Raw genomic sequence first — 15,103 nt, 5'->3', positions numbered from 1 at the left:
ATACTACCCTGAACACGCCTGATCTCGTCTGATCTCGGAAGCTAAGACAGTGCTAGCCAGATACAAAACAAACGTCAGCTATGCTGCCAACTTTTCCCACATGTTGACAATTGTGCAGAACCTTTAATGCCATTTTTAAAGCATGTTATGATCATTTTAATTTGCAAACTCTCCTTAGGCAACAATCTCCCCTCACTAAATGGTAAGTTTTAATATGAGTTCAGTACGGGTCAGGCTACACCTTTTTGTTCCAACCCACCAAGAAAGATACACGCAGGAAGCAGACTACACCATCACCAATGGTGGATTGGGAGACTGCATATGGGTGCGCAAATTAACAAATATATATGACCCCCTTCTACCATGCATGGTTTGAATGGAGTGTGCCACCTTCCCATCCATCTTATAATACACATGAGAATGTAAGATGGCACCCACTCTTTCACACCACTGGTATGTAGCCTTTGGTGCACGATTGTGTCAGGAGGGGGGGCTGTTCCACTAAAAGCAAGGTGGCTCTCTTCACCGAGTCCAGTGGAGGAGGAGACTGCACTCACAGCACAAATCTAAGCACGTATATTCAGAAGTAAATCTCAAGTGATTTCAGTGGGATGTAGTCTGAAATTCCATGCAGGCTTAACTGGGAGGAAGACTGAAATCCTAAACACAGTTGCTTAGGGAGCAAGCACCACTAGTGAACTTAAAGGTACCCCTGCCCGTACGGGCCAGTCTTGACAGACTCTAGGGTTGTGCGCCCATCTCACTTAAGAGGCCAGGGGCCAGCGCTGTCCGGAGACACTTCCGGGTCACGTGGCCAGCGTGACAAAGCTGCATCTGGCGAGCCAGCGCAGCACACGGAAACGCCGTTTACCTTCCCGCTAGTAAGCGGTCCCTATTTATCTACTTGCACCCGAGGGTGCTTTCAAACTGCTAGGTTGGCAGGCGCTGGGATCGAGCAACGGGAGCGCACCCCGCCGCGGGGATTCGAACCGCCGACCTTTCGATCGGCAAGCCCTAGGCGCTGAGGCTTTTACCCACAGCGCCACCCGCGTCCCCGCGACCCACTAGTGAACTTACTTCTGAGTAAAAACACACAAGATTGCTCTTTAAGTATCAGTGAGCACATGGGACTTCCCATGTAGGCATAGGATTGCAGCATTTTCACAAACGTAATGTTTTCTTGCATTCAAACAATATCATACTGCATAAAATGGGATTTTATGAATTGCAAGCCTGCAGAAAAAAGATACCATCCCAATGCAGCCTCAGTGTCTGAAGCCTTGTTTTTATGTAAAATTCCTCTGCCTCTAGTGTTGCATTTTCTTTCATCTTCCCCTCTTACAGAGTAGTCCTGGTCACAGATCCTTAACAGCCAAGAGAACAACATATTTTACTGTCTCTGAACTCTGTTTCTGGCGCCAGATCACTTCTGTAAATGCAATGTCCCTAAGAATGTTACTTCTTGCACCAATCTCACCAACAGCTGCAACTACAGAACCAGGAAACAAAACATTTAGAAAACACCACCATACAAAGCACCTTGCAGTCAGGCTCTCTTCCTTGCTTGAAACAATTCAGCCAAATGCAAACATGAGCTGCTCGCTGCTGCTGCTGCTGCTACCACCAAAAAGCACCAGGGGTTGCCAAATGCTGAGTTAACAAAACTGTGAATCTGCACTGAACCAAAAGTAATAGGGAGTGCGTGGCTTTCTTTCCACACGTTCTCAGTAGCCTGACACTGTTGTACCCTGGACAGGCAGGCACGTAACTTTATTCTTCTTTCCGCAAGGGCAGACGCAGATGCGTCAGATCTTTTAAAAAACTGTTGAAAACCAACGCATTTGTGCCTCATTCAAGCGGATCCCAAGTTACATATGCTACTCATTACTCGGGGAGGGGAAAGATTTGAAAAAGGCCTGAGTCAGCTGCAGGAGACCTTGGCGTTGGTGTCATTATGATTATGATTATTACTATTATTAGGGGGGAGGGGATTGAAGGAGTAGTAGACCAAGTTGGCATACCCTAAGGGAAAGGGATCTGGCTCCCATCATGGCTTTTAATCTGATCTAAGTCAGAACTACTCCTCCCTCCTCCCTGAGCAAAGAGAGGGAGAGGCGTTCTGCTCCTTCACACGCGCGTCCCTTGCAAAGAACGCCTCTCCCGACGCCCCACCAGCCCCGGTGCCTCCTCGGCGCGGGGGGAGCCGGACAGCCAGGGGTTAAACCCGGCAGCACCTCGGGCGCCAACTGCTCGTGTGAGTGCGCGAGCGTCGGGTCCCCGGGAAAAGAGCACGCCAAACGCGTAAACCCGGGTCTGGAGGGTAAACAGGGCGCCTGGCAACGCCGCGGCTCTTCTTGCGCAGCGAACCTGCGCTCATCTCCATAGTACCCGCTGCGCGCGGGCGGGCGGAGAGGTGACGCCGCCGCCGCCTCGCCGCGACCCCCCGCCCAGCCCGCGTTCCCTACGTGCGTCCCCGCCGCCCCCGGGAGAGAGGCCGGCGTCCTCCCCTCAGCCCGCCGCCCGCACCTGGCCGCCACCCGCCGCGCCTCGCCAAGGTCCCCTCGCCCTCGCCGCCGCCGCCGCTTCGTCCCCTCACCTGCCGCGGAGAGACCGAGCCGCGTCCGCGCGTCTGGGGCTGGGCGCGAAAGGCAGGAACTTGCCAGCTCTGCCGGCGCGGCGGGCGGGGGCGGCCGCTGGGGACGGGCTGGCCCGGGCCCACCCCGAAGGGCCGGGCCAAAGCCGCCGCGGCGCCGCCTCTTCTGCTCCTCCTCACAGAGCCGCTGCAGCCCCCGCCGGCAGGCAGCGCGCGAGGAGACGCCGGGCGGCGGCGGCGGCGGGAGACGCGGGCGGCTTCCCTGAGCCCGCTGCACCCCCGGCGCCTCTGCGGCCCATGCCCGGGGGTCGCCGCGCGTCCCTCGGAGGCGCACCCGCCTCGGAGCTTTAGGGACCGGCGTCGGGCGGCCTCGGCTTTCAGCTGGCCGGCCCTCTCCTGGCGAAGCGTGACGTGGGGCGGAAACCGACAGTCCCTCTCGCGGCGCTTCAGGCCTCGCCGCCGCCTCAGCCCTGCGGCTCCGCCAAGGTGAAGGCGGAGGGGCTGGGCTGGCTGCCGGGGAAGCCGAGGCCCCTCTCCGCCTTGCCTTGGGGGGCCCTCGACCCTCATTGTGAAAAACGGACAAATCATAACCATGATATTTCTTAGTTGTTGTTTTTTTCTTCCCCGCCCTATTGATAAAGCACGAAAAACGGGCATTGTTTGCCCTTGAAATGGGCTTGCTTTCAAAACACGCGCACCATGATAGGAACCAGGCGTCAGAGAACATGAGAATCAACAGCCGTAGAAGCCTGGCTTTTTCCAACTTGCACAATTTGAGTGAAAAGCACAAAACAAACCTCTGAATTGAGCTCTTAGCTCGGCTGTCACTAGTCTTGCTTCTCTCCCCAGTCCATTACAGTAGGTGGGATATCATTTGAGGGGTTGGAATTAAAAGTCCTCTGGCAGGGCCTGCCTTACCAGCTGATTATGGGTGTCCTGAAAGGACAGTGAATTGTTGGTCATTTGATTTATTATCATCATCATCATTATTGTATTTTTACTACCAGAGAAGAGGAAAGGCACCTGTGGGATTTTCCACCTCAGGTGCCAAATAACTTTAAAGGCCTTGGCTAGGATGCATTTTTAACTGAGTGGTAGAGGCACCATTTGCTGTCCCACTTCAGGCAGTAGAGTATCTTGGACTGGCATTTGCAGATTGCATATTTCTCCATTACATTTATCACTTTATACTGTACATAGTTTTCAAAGGAGAAAACTGTTCCTGAAATGTGGGGATGGTGAGCTGAGGAGCATCTTGGTGATATGAACACCAGTCCTTCAGCATCACCCAGAGCTAGTTTCTGCTGCAAACAGGGCCCCATCTGCACTTTTGATTTAAACTTTTAAAACAATGTAATACTACTTTAAGCACCCATGTCTCCCCCCAAAGAATCCTGGGAACTGTAGTTTGTTAAGTGTGCTAAGAGTTGCTAGGGTACCCCTGCTCTCCTCACAGAGTGACATTTTCTCAAATGCATTAACAATGGCTCTTCCTAGGGAACTCTGGGAATTGTAGCTCTGCTAGGAGAAATCTGACAACTCTCAGCACCCTTAACAAACTACGTTTCCCAAGATTCTTGGTGTGGTGTGGGGAGAGCTGTGATTCTTCAAAGTGGTATGATACAGCTTTCAGTGTATTGTGCAGAAGGGACATGCATGATAGCCTTAAGCTATCACACCTGGTTGATGTCTCATGCACCATTGTCACGAGAAGCTCCACGTCCCCCTACTCTTTGCATAGGGGCAGGATTGTGACACACAAATTGGAAATAGTAACAAGCAAAATGGGAGCAGAGGCGGGGAGAAGAGGCAAACAATTCTTCTTAGTAACCTCTTAAATCTGGGTTCCACTTTCTCACTAACCAAAAGTGAAAAACCGACTAGCATAATTAGACCCAAGACAATATTCCCTATTATTTTGTAATCATTACTTGCACAGCAGAATTCTTTATTGATAACCACTGCTCTCTCTGAAGATATTCTTTGCTTTATATACATGTAGTTACAACACAGTATATTGTTCCAGCTTGTCAATGATGAATTAATGGGTATATTTCATTAATGAACTACTATCATTGTACAAAGTGTGTGTGTTCTGCCTTTTGTTATGAAGTACTATCATAGAGTGAGGGTCATAGCTCAGTCACAAAGTGCATGTTTTGCATAACAAATGCCTCCCTATATCCAGGTAAAGGTAAAGGGACCCCTGACCATTAGGTCCAGTTGCGGACGACTCTGGGGTTGTGGCGCTCATCTCAGTTTACTGGCCAAGGGAGCCGACGTTTGTCCGCAGACAGCTTCCAGGTCATGTGGCCAGCATGACTAAGCTGCTTCTGGCGAACCAGAGCAGCGCACAGAAACACCGTTTACCTTCCCGCGGGAATGGTACCTATTTATCTACTTGCACTTCGTGCTTTCAGACTGCTAGGTTGGCAGGAGCAGGGACCAAGCAACGGGAGCTCACCCTCTCGCGGGGATTTGAACCACCGACCTTCTGATTGGCAAGCCCTAGGCTCTGTGGTTTAACCTACGGCACCACCTGCGTCCCTTATCTCCAGGTAGGACTAGGGAAATTCCCTGCCTGAAACCCTGGAGACTTGATGCCTGTTCATGATGGATCAAAGGTCTGACTTGGTATAAAGTAGATTCCTGTGTATCTGAGGTGATTGCTCCCAGGCTGCTCGTAAGGCCTGGGACCCGGCGTCCATCCACTATGGCTCCTTTCTCTTCCTTCTTGGGAATATTGCTGCCTTTCAGGCCAGGTTCTCCATGCAGAATTTAAGGAGATATTGCTAAGTTGCTCCTGATCACCAGCTGATATTCAAACAAATGGCTGGAAAGATGTTCCTTTCACAATCCTCTGCTTGCCTGCTCTTAGTCCCAAGAAATATTTGTTGGAAATGGCCATTTGTCAAGTGGGCGGGAACTGAAGGCGCACCCCCTGGAGCATGGGAAAATGTGTGCCTTAGGCATCCCAGGAGGTGGAAGATGAGTTCCGCAGAGTGGTGGAAATAAAATGCCACATCAAACTTCTAATGTGAATTCCCATCATGTGCCAAATGATCACGCACCTAGTGAGTAGGTATTGAAAAAGCAATCTCGGGAACGTTACAAACTTGCCCTTTGCGCTGTTACAGCAGCTCACTTCTTTCTTTGAAAGAGATGCATATTTTACGTTGTTCATTTGTTTCAGGTGGCCAAAGAGGCCAGTTAAAAATGGATAACTCCCATGAAGCAGCAGTCTTCCTTTCATAGCTGCATTACACTTGGGATTGCCTTTGAAGACTGTTCAGAAACTGCAGCTGGTAGAGAATTTGGCAGCCAGGTTGGGGCACGTTGCTGGGGCAAGATGGTCTTGAGCACATAACGCCAACCCTGGACCGACTGCACTGGTTGCCAGTCATTTGCTGGGCCCAATCCAAAGTGATATTTTTGACCTATACAGTATTATGTGGCTCAGGACCCCAATACATCAAGGACTGTTTCTCCCCATATGAACTAACCGAGACGCTGCAGTCGTCATCTGAGACACTTCATCATATTCCCCTTCCATGATGGGAGGTCTGCTTGTGGCATGCTCTCCCCATGGAGAATCGCCTGGTGCCATCATTACATGTATTTAAGTGCCAGGCAAAAACATTTCTTTTTCATCAAGCCTTTGGCTTTTAATTAATTGTAGCCTTTTCTGCGGGTAGGATGTTTTAATCCAGTTTTCTAAAAAACGGAATTTTCTTTTAGATTTTTTTAAACACTGGTTTTAATACGTTTTTAATTTTTTGTGTGTGCACACAAACACAGTTTGTGCTTGTAAAGGAACATATATACTTTTGGTCCCTCAGATTTGCACAAAACCAGAAAATGCAAAGTATGTGCTCAGAATTTACAGGTGTGTGACTGTGTGCTTTTGGGGAAATTTAAAAAACAACAACTAGGTGTACACACAGCTATCTGCACATGTTCCCTGTTGGTAGTTAATCTGTCTAGTTGATCAATCTGTATAACAGAATTTTAAAAAATTGAAGGTGGGGATGAATACAAAAGGGACAAATGTAAAATGGGAAAAACCAAAGGTGCTTCTCATACAAATTCAATATGTGTGGGTGTGGACTACTTTGGTTTAATCCGAATGTGGGGGGGAGTGGTTTAACAGCTAAATAAAGCTCAAATGTGGACAAACCCAGAACTTCTTTCTGTGACTCTGAAGGCTCAGGAAAGTCCCGAACTATGTGGCATTATTATGATTCTTGTAGCTTTTTAAAGATACAATGTTTATAGCCTTACTTTCTGCCCCTTGTCTCACTTTAGCAGGGCAAAAAATACAGAAATATTCTCTTGCGGGGGGAGAGTCATTTATGCAGTGTTTGGAATAAATGCACAGAACAATGCAAATAAGAACAACAACAGTACCAATGAAAATGGAAGTCACTGAAGACTTATTAAGCAACTCTACAGCTACTCTAAACAAATAATAGCACATATTAAGCAAATTGGGATAAGAAGCAGGACCAAGGATGATATATAGGTTTGTTAACGTAACAGAAATATTATTTATATTAAAATATACCGAGCTTGAGTTTCCCAAGTGACGTGTGAGTGCGTATGATCACAAAGAGGATGAAATTGCCTGGAAAATTGCATGCCTTCCTCTTAAGGCCTGTTGAGGGAATTCCCTGCATTGCATTGTCAGGAGTTCTCAGATGTTATTAAACCATTGATTTTTCAACTGTAGTTGTGAAGTTTTCTCATTTGACCCTGACTTCAGTTAGCTCAAATGTACCTGTATTGAGCCTCTGATGCTACTATCATAGGCCCATGGCTCTCTGCATAGCTGCAGAGAACCTCCTGCAAATATTAGAATGACTCCACTCATCTAGACATGCCTCAACAGGACAGGCTGTTCAAAATCAGAATTTGCCTGGGTAATGCCAGTCATCCAAGCCTGTTGGTTTATTCCGACATTTCAGCTTGCTGCCTGGCTCTGACCTGATGGCTTAACAGCTATTGCTCTGCCCTGACAGCTGCCTGAAGCTCAACTTTGACAATACATCTTAACCCTGGTGTTTGCTGCTCAAAAAATTAGGGGAGTTAGAAATGAATAACTTTGCGAGGGGCGGGCAAGCGTTGCAAAGCTGCAGTTGCACTGGATTTTCTCCTGTACATTCCTTGCGTTCTCTTTGCTCCCAGCTAAGTCACCGCCTCCAAGACTTCAGATAGCGATGCAGTTCTGGAGTAGGAACCGTCAGCCTCACATAATTGTAATTCTCACAAGGCCACACAACTCACGCGTCCTGCTTCTCACCTGAGTTCCCTTGCATCCCTGGATGGAAGATAAAAGAGACTGTGCATGTCTATCCGTTGCTCCACCCACTCTTGTTTCGGCTCTATTCTCCCCCGACATGTGGTCCTTGGATGGTTGCCCAGAAGGAAATGCACCTCTTGGCACTGAGAAAGTTTCTCCACCTTTGACGTAAGATGAACAGGTATGGATTCGGTCCGAGGGGAAGGTGGATGAATGATGGCTGGTCTCCGCTACTCTGTAAGATGTTGAAATAAGCCAGCTAGAGAGTAACTTTACAACGTCCCCCTTATTCCTTCTAAACACTCAGCAGCATTTTTTATTGTGACCGCACACCCCAGTCATTTCAGGCACAGACTCGGTTTCTCCTGGTGGAACAGGTACATTAAATAATTAATAAACCTCTTATCTGCTTGTTTGTTCCCCCCTATTCATGTGTTTTAAGTGCATTTAAGTGCTCAAACAATGGCCATGTGCATAGGTTGTCAAGAATAGAATGTTCCCGTTCTCAATTCCATCTCTTTCACTCAGCAAAGTAAAGAGGCAGAAGGCGGCAAAGAAAAGGCCGGGGTGGGGGTGGGGAGGTGTTTGCGTGTTTCACTTGGTGGGAAAGTGAAATATACTCAGAGTCGCAAAGTGATTTCATGCTCGTTATTCAGCTCATAGTGGTGAGGAGGAATGAATGAAAGTCCCCTCAAAGTATCTGCTTTATATACATTATTTACACAATGGGCTGCACATGATTGGCTAATTCCGGAATTCTACTGTAAGCCAATCAGGTTGTGGATTCACTTCTATCTGGAGCATCATTGGGTAGTTCCTGCCAACCAATCATACTGCTGCATTGTTCTAGGACCAATCAGACTGCTGCAGTTTGGATCCTTTTCAACTCAGTACATAACAGAAAGCATCAACATGTCTGCCACATCCAGCGACCTTGGTTTAAAACAAAACACAAAAAAGCCAGCGCTCTGGCAGTTTTCAAATGTTTCATTTGTGCTTCTGTTTCAGCAATAACATAATTTGCATCTGCGTGCCTCATGCTACATTCTAAATAACCCATTGGAGGCAGAAAAACCACCCTGCCCTCGTTTCATCGTGAAAGCTGCCTTCAACAGTCTCTTAGCAAGGGAGGGAAAATACATTGCCTATGACTAAAATGAATTCTCTTGGATCTTGCTGCCCTAGAATATTTAGAAAACAAGCTAATGAATTGGTAATTTATTTGCTTGCATGTAACTAATATGCACATAACTTTGGCTGGGTCATGCTCTGTGCTTCCGCCTTGCTAGTCTATTACTATTAAAGGGAAAGGGACCCCTGACCATTAGGTCCAGTCGTGACCGACTCTGGGGTTGCGGCGCTCATCTCGCTTTATTGGCCGAGGGAGCCGGCGTACAGCTTCCGGGTCATGTGGCCAGCATGACTAAGCCGCTTCTGGTGAACCAGAGCAGCGCACGGAAATGCCGTTTACCTTCCCGCCGGAGCGGTACCTATGTATCTACTTGCACTTTGAGGCTTTCGAACTGCTAGGTTGGCAGGAGCTGGGACTGAGCAACGGGAGCTCACCCCATCGCGGGGATTCGAACCGCTGACCTTCTGATCGGCAAGTCCTAGGCTCTGTGGTTTAACCCACAGCACCACCCGCGTCCCTATTACTATTACAGAGGGTTTTTTGGGTTAACAGGGATGGCCAAACTTGGCCCTCCAGGTGTTTTGTGTCTACAACTCCCAGCACCTGGGGCAGAGCTTTTTTTGCCCCTCCCACCCTTGGCTTCCTACACTACTGATAACATACCTATACTGTGAAATAAACAACATACATGATCAAAAGCAAAATTCATATTCATTCGTTCAAGGTTTGTTCTCTCTCTCTGTTCTATTATTTCCTAAGGGTAGCCGCGTTAGTCTGTTGCAGAAAAAAGAACTAAAATCTTCTGTCTCCTTAAAGACTCACAAAGTGGATTCTAGTCTATGCGAGCTATACCCACGGCTGCTCTGTTTTATTCTACAGTGGTACCTCGGGTTAAGTACTTAATTCGTTCCGGAGGTCCGTTCTTAACCTGAAACTGCTTAACCTGAAGCACCACTTTAGCTAATGGGGCCTCCTGCTGCCGCCGTGCTGCCGGAGCACGATTTCTGTTCTCATCCTGAAGCAAAGTTCTTAACCTGAGGTACTATTTCTGGGTTAGTGGAGTCTGTAACCTGAAGCGTATGTAACCTGAAGCGTATGTAACCCGAGGTACCACTGTATTTGCCTTTCTGTTCAGCAGAACTGTGCTTGGCGGTGGAGGGTTGATTATGAGTAGCAAATTTCATGAAACATTCCTGATCACCATGAGACAAGACAGAAATTCTGTATCTTCTAACATCTACATATAGTTACCACATGTAAATGACTGCTTTATACTCCTGAATGATGGATGTAATATCCCTGTATGATGGTTTGGAGAAAAGCTTGATACTATAATACTGAATCCAGATTACCTGCCAAAATGACCCAGATTCTCCATTTCAGAGTAGCTGTTTGGTCAAGTTTCAAGCATCTTCTCCAGGTAGAAAGGCTGGAATTTCATTCCTGTTCTGTCCCCTCCCATTCCACCCCCACTTCTTCATAATATTGTTCATCAGATGTATGTAGGAGATTTCTCCCCCTCCACACCTTTCCTTTCTCTTTCCCTGGGTTGGAGAAGCATTCATGGCCCATCTCCTGAAATGTTCCTTGCTTATATCCTTCCTTCCTTGACTACTGTAATTTGCTCTACGCGGGGCTGCCCTTGAAGCTGTCCCAGAAACTCCAGCGGGTGCAGAATGCTGCAGCGAGGCTCCTTACGGGGTCCTTGCCGCGGGATCACATTCATCCAGTGCTTTACCAACTGCACTGGCTCCCGGTGGAGTACAGGGTCAGGTTTAAGGTGCTGGTTTTGACCTTTAAAGCCCTATATGGCCTAGGACCCTCGTACCTACGGGACCGCCTCTCCTGATATGCCCCGCGGAGGACCTTAAGTTCCATAAATAACAACACTTTGGAGGTCCCAAGCCTCAAGGAGGTTAGATTGGTCTCAACTAGGGCGAGGGCCTTTTCAGTACTGGCCCCGACTTGGTTGAACGCTCTGTCACAAGAGACTAGGGCCCTGCGGGACTTGACATCTTTCCGCAGGGCCTGCAAGACAGAGTTGTTCCACCTGGCCTTTGGCTTAGTATCAGTTTGATTCCCTCCCCCTCTTTCTTTTTCCTTTCTCCTCCTGTGAAGAGGCTGCATCCTAATGTTTTAATGTTGTATTTTAATCTTTTTAAATTGTATTTTAATCAACTTGTTTTTATTATTGGCTGTTAGCTGCCCTGAGCCCGGTCTTGGCTGGGGAGGGCGGGTTATAAATAAATAAATAAATAAATAAATAAATAAATAAATAATAATAATTATTATTATTATTATTATTATTATTATTATATTTTTTTTATAATAATTTTTTATTACAGATTTTTATAACAACACAAACATATAACAAATACATAAACAAATAAAAAAAACACAATCAAAACAAAAAACATGTACCATTTCATATCTTAGTTTCTTACACCTTTCTTCCCCGACTTCCTCATGCCTCCCTTCTCTGTATTCCAAGTTCTTATCATTTACTCAGCAAATCTTCCCTTATTTTAATAAAAATTCAAGCTAATCTTCCTTGTTCTCCTTGTCTTAACCATTACTAATAGTAACCATTTACTTTCCAATCCAACATCATTCTAACTCTCATTGATTTTGTAGTATTTCTTTAAATAGTCCTTAAACTTTTTCCAATCTTCTTGCGCTGCTTCTCTTCCCTGGTTTCGGATTCTGCTCGTCATTTCTGCCAAGCCCATGTAGTCTATCACCTTCATCTGCCATTCTTCCAGTGTGGGTAAATCTTGCGTCTTCCAGTACTTCGCAATAAGTATTCTAGCTGCTGTTGTAGCATACATGAAAAAAGTTGTATCTGTCTTTAACACCCCTTGGCCGACAATACCCAAGAGAAAGGCCTCTGGTTTCTTGGTGAAAGTATATTTAAATACCTTTTTAAGTTCATTATAGATCATTTCCCAGAATGCCTTAATCTTCGGGCACGTCCACCAAAGGTGAAAAAATGTACCTTCCTTTTCTTTACATTTCCAACATTTATTATCAGGCAAATGGTAAATCTTTGCAAGCTTGACTGGGGTTATGTACCACCTATAGATCATTTTCATAATATTTTCTCTTAAGGCATTGCATGCCGTAAATTTCATCCCGGTGGTCCACAATTTTTCCCAGTCAGCAAACATGATATTATGACCCATGTCCTGAGCCCATTTAATCATACTTGATTTAACCGTTTCATCCTGTGTATTCCATTTCAGCAGCAAATTATACATTTTTGACAAATTTCTAGTACTGGGTTCTAACAGTTCTGTCTCCAATTTTGATTTTTCCACCTGGAAGCCAATTTTACTGTCCATTTTAAACACTTCATTTATTTGATGATAGTGCAACCAATCTCTCACCTTCCCTTTTAATTTTTCAAAACTCTGCAATCTCAATTTGTCCCCTTCCTTTTCCAAGATTTCCCAGTATCTTGGCCACTTTGACTCCATATTAGACTTTTTAACAGCCTTTGCTTCCATTGGCGATAGCCACCTTGGAGTTTTATTTTCCAGCAAGTCTTTATATCTGACCCAGACATTTAATAGTGCTTTTCTGACAATATGGTTTTTAAAACTTTTATGTGCTTTAACCTTGTCATACCACAAATATGCATGCCACCCAAAAATATTGTTAAAACCTTCCAAATCCAAAATGTCTGTGTTTTCAAGAAGCAGCCATTCTTTCAGCCAGCAGAAAGCTGCCGCTTCATAGTACAGTTTGAAGTCTGGCAGGGCAAACCCCCCTCTTTCCTTTGTATCCGTTAATATCTTAAATTTAATTCTGGGCTTTTTGCCCTGCCAGACAAATTTAGATATGTCTTTTTGCCACTTCTTGAAACAGTCCATTTTGTCCATTATTTGCAATGCTTGAAACAAAAACAACATTCTTGGCAATACATTCATCTTTATGACTGCAATTCGACCTAACAAGGAAAGCTTTAAATTTGACCAAATCTCCAAGTCTTTTTTCACTTCTGTCCAAGTTTTTTCATAATTATCTTTAAATAAATTCACATTCTTAGCTGTCATGTTTATACCCAAGTATTTCACTTTTTTAACCACAGTCAACCCTATCTCATTCTGAAACCTTTCTTTTTCAACCTGTGTTAGATTTTTCTCCAATACCTTTGTTTTTGATTTATTCAATTTAAATCCTGCCAATTGACCAAACTCTTGGATTATTTCCAAAACTCTTTTCGTACTAGCTTCTGGCTCTTGCAATGTAAGTACTAGGTCATCTGCAAATGCTCTCAGTTTGTATTGTTTAGCTCCGACCTGAATCCCTTTAACCAACTGGTCCCTCCTAATCATATTAAGCAAAACCTCCAGGACCGATATAAAAAGTAATGGGGAGATAGGGCACCCCTGTCGTGTCCCTTTTTCAATCTTGAACTCTTCTGTAACCACATTATTTACAATTAATTTTGCTTTCTGTTCAGAATAAATTGCACCTATACCATTCTCAAACCCTTGGCCTACCCCCATCCCCCGGAGGTTCTTCAACATAAAGCTCCAAGAAATGTTGTCAAAGGCTTTCTCGGCGTCCACAAATATCAAAACAGCCTTAGTATTTATGTTCACTTCCAACTTCTCCAAAATGTCAATTATATTCCTTACATTGTCCGACAAATGCCTTTTCGGGAGAAAGCCCGCTTGGTCCCCATGAATCTCCTCCATCAAAACTCTTTTCAGTCTCTTTGCTAAAACATCAGCAAAGATTTTGTAATCCACATTTAGTAACGAGATGGGTCGGTAGTTCTTAAGTTGGGTCTTTTCAATCTGTCTTTGGTATAAGTGTAATATAGGCCTCTCTCCACGTATCGGGTGCCTTCCTCCCCTCCATAATCTCGTTGCAGACTTCCTTCAAAGGTTGTATAAGCCCTTCCTTCAAGACTTTGTAATATTTGGAAGTCAGTCCATCCGGTCCAGGTGATTTGCCCAACACCATGTTTTGAATGGCATCTTCTATTTCCTGTGCTGATATCTCCTGGTTCAAAATTGTCTTGCTTTCCTGCGAAATCTTTTTCAGCCCATTTTTCTCGAGGAATTGTTGTATATCTGTTTCTTTTTGTGGCCCTTGTGTGTAAAGTTGTCTAAAGTAGTTCTGAAAACAGTTCCTGATTTCAGCTGGGTTACTTATATTCTTTCCTTCCACTTCTATATTTGTTACCGTGTTGAGTTTTTGTCTCTTCTTTATTTGCCAAGCCAATAGCTTGCCACATTTGTCAGCAGATTCAAAAGTCTTTTGTCTCATTTGCTTAATTTTCCACTCTAATTCTTGATTCGTCAGTTCCATATATTGTGTTTGATAAAATTTGATTTCTCTTAAAATCTCTTGTGATTTTGGCTTCGATCTTAGTTTCTTTTCCCCTTCTTTTATCTTTTCCAGAATTTTTTCCTTCCTCTCATTTTGTTTTCTTTTCTTTAATGTATTTTGTTGTATCAGAAACCCTCTCATCACGGCTTTGCTTGCGTCCCATACTATTCTTTTTTCTACTTTAGTCCTTAGATTGATTTCAAAATAGTCTTTCAAAGTTTTTTGGGCCTTCTTGCAAATCTCCTCATCTCTAAGTAAAGTGTCATTCATTCTCCATCTGAAGGAGCCAGTTGTTGTTTGCCTCATCACCATCTTTATTGCATTATGGTCGGAGAAAGTTTTTGGGCAGATTTCCACTCTCTTTATGTTCTGCGCCATACTGCTAGTCACCCAAATTTGGTCAATCCTTGTCCATGTCATTTTGGCTTCAGAAAAGAAGGTTCCCTCTCTTTCTAATGGGTGTTTTGTTCTCCAAATGTCTATCAAATCCATATTGTCAGTCATTTCAAAAAAGGTCTTTGGTAGTCTTCCATCTTTTGTTACTACCTGTCTTTGTGCTTTGTCCATATTTGTTGAAACCACTCCATTCATGTCTCCCATCATAATTAAATTATAATCCATGTAGTCCATCAAAGTCTCATGCAACTTCTTGAAAAATTCAGCTTTCCCTTCATTTGGCGCATAAACTCCCACTATCAGATACTTTTCTCCTTGAAATTGGATTTCAATTGCCAAA

The 15,103-nt window shown here is 45.0% G+C and overlaps 1 protein-coding gene across 12 annotated transcripts in view; it reads right to left on the bottom strand.

The window, feature by feature from the left end:
* The window catches only part of MBNL2 (muscleblind like splicing regulator 2), an 80,401-nt gene extending 77,633 nt beyond the window's left edge, over positions 1–2,768 (bottom strand). For 3 of the 12 annotated variants that reach the window (XM_053384601.1, XM_053384603.1, XM_053384610.1), the window contains exon 1: positions 2,597–2,766. The gene's annotated coding sequence lies outside the window, so the exon portion shown is untranslated. Of the gene's footprint in view, positions 1–2,021; positions 2,107–2,596 lie in introns of those variants that run through there. The other 9 variants (XM_053384604.1, XM_053384606.1, XM_053384607.1 and 6 more) reach the window with 6 other exon arrangements.
* Between the last annotated feature and the right edge of the window lie 12,335 nt (positions 2,769–15,103).

Source organism: Podarcis raffonei, chromosome 4, assembly GCF_027172205.1.
Source record: "Podarcis raffonei isolate rPodRaf1 chromosome 4, rPodRaf1.pri, whole genome shotgun sequence".
NCBI lineage: Eukaryota > Metazoa > Chordata > Lepidosauria > Squamata > Lacertidae > Podarcis > Podarcis raffonei.
This window is presented reverse-complemented; position numbering and strand designations above follow the sequence as displayed.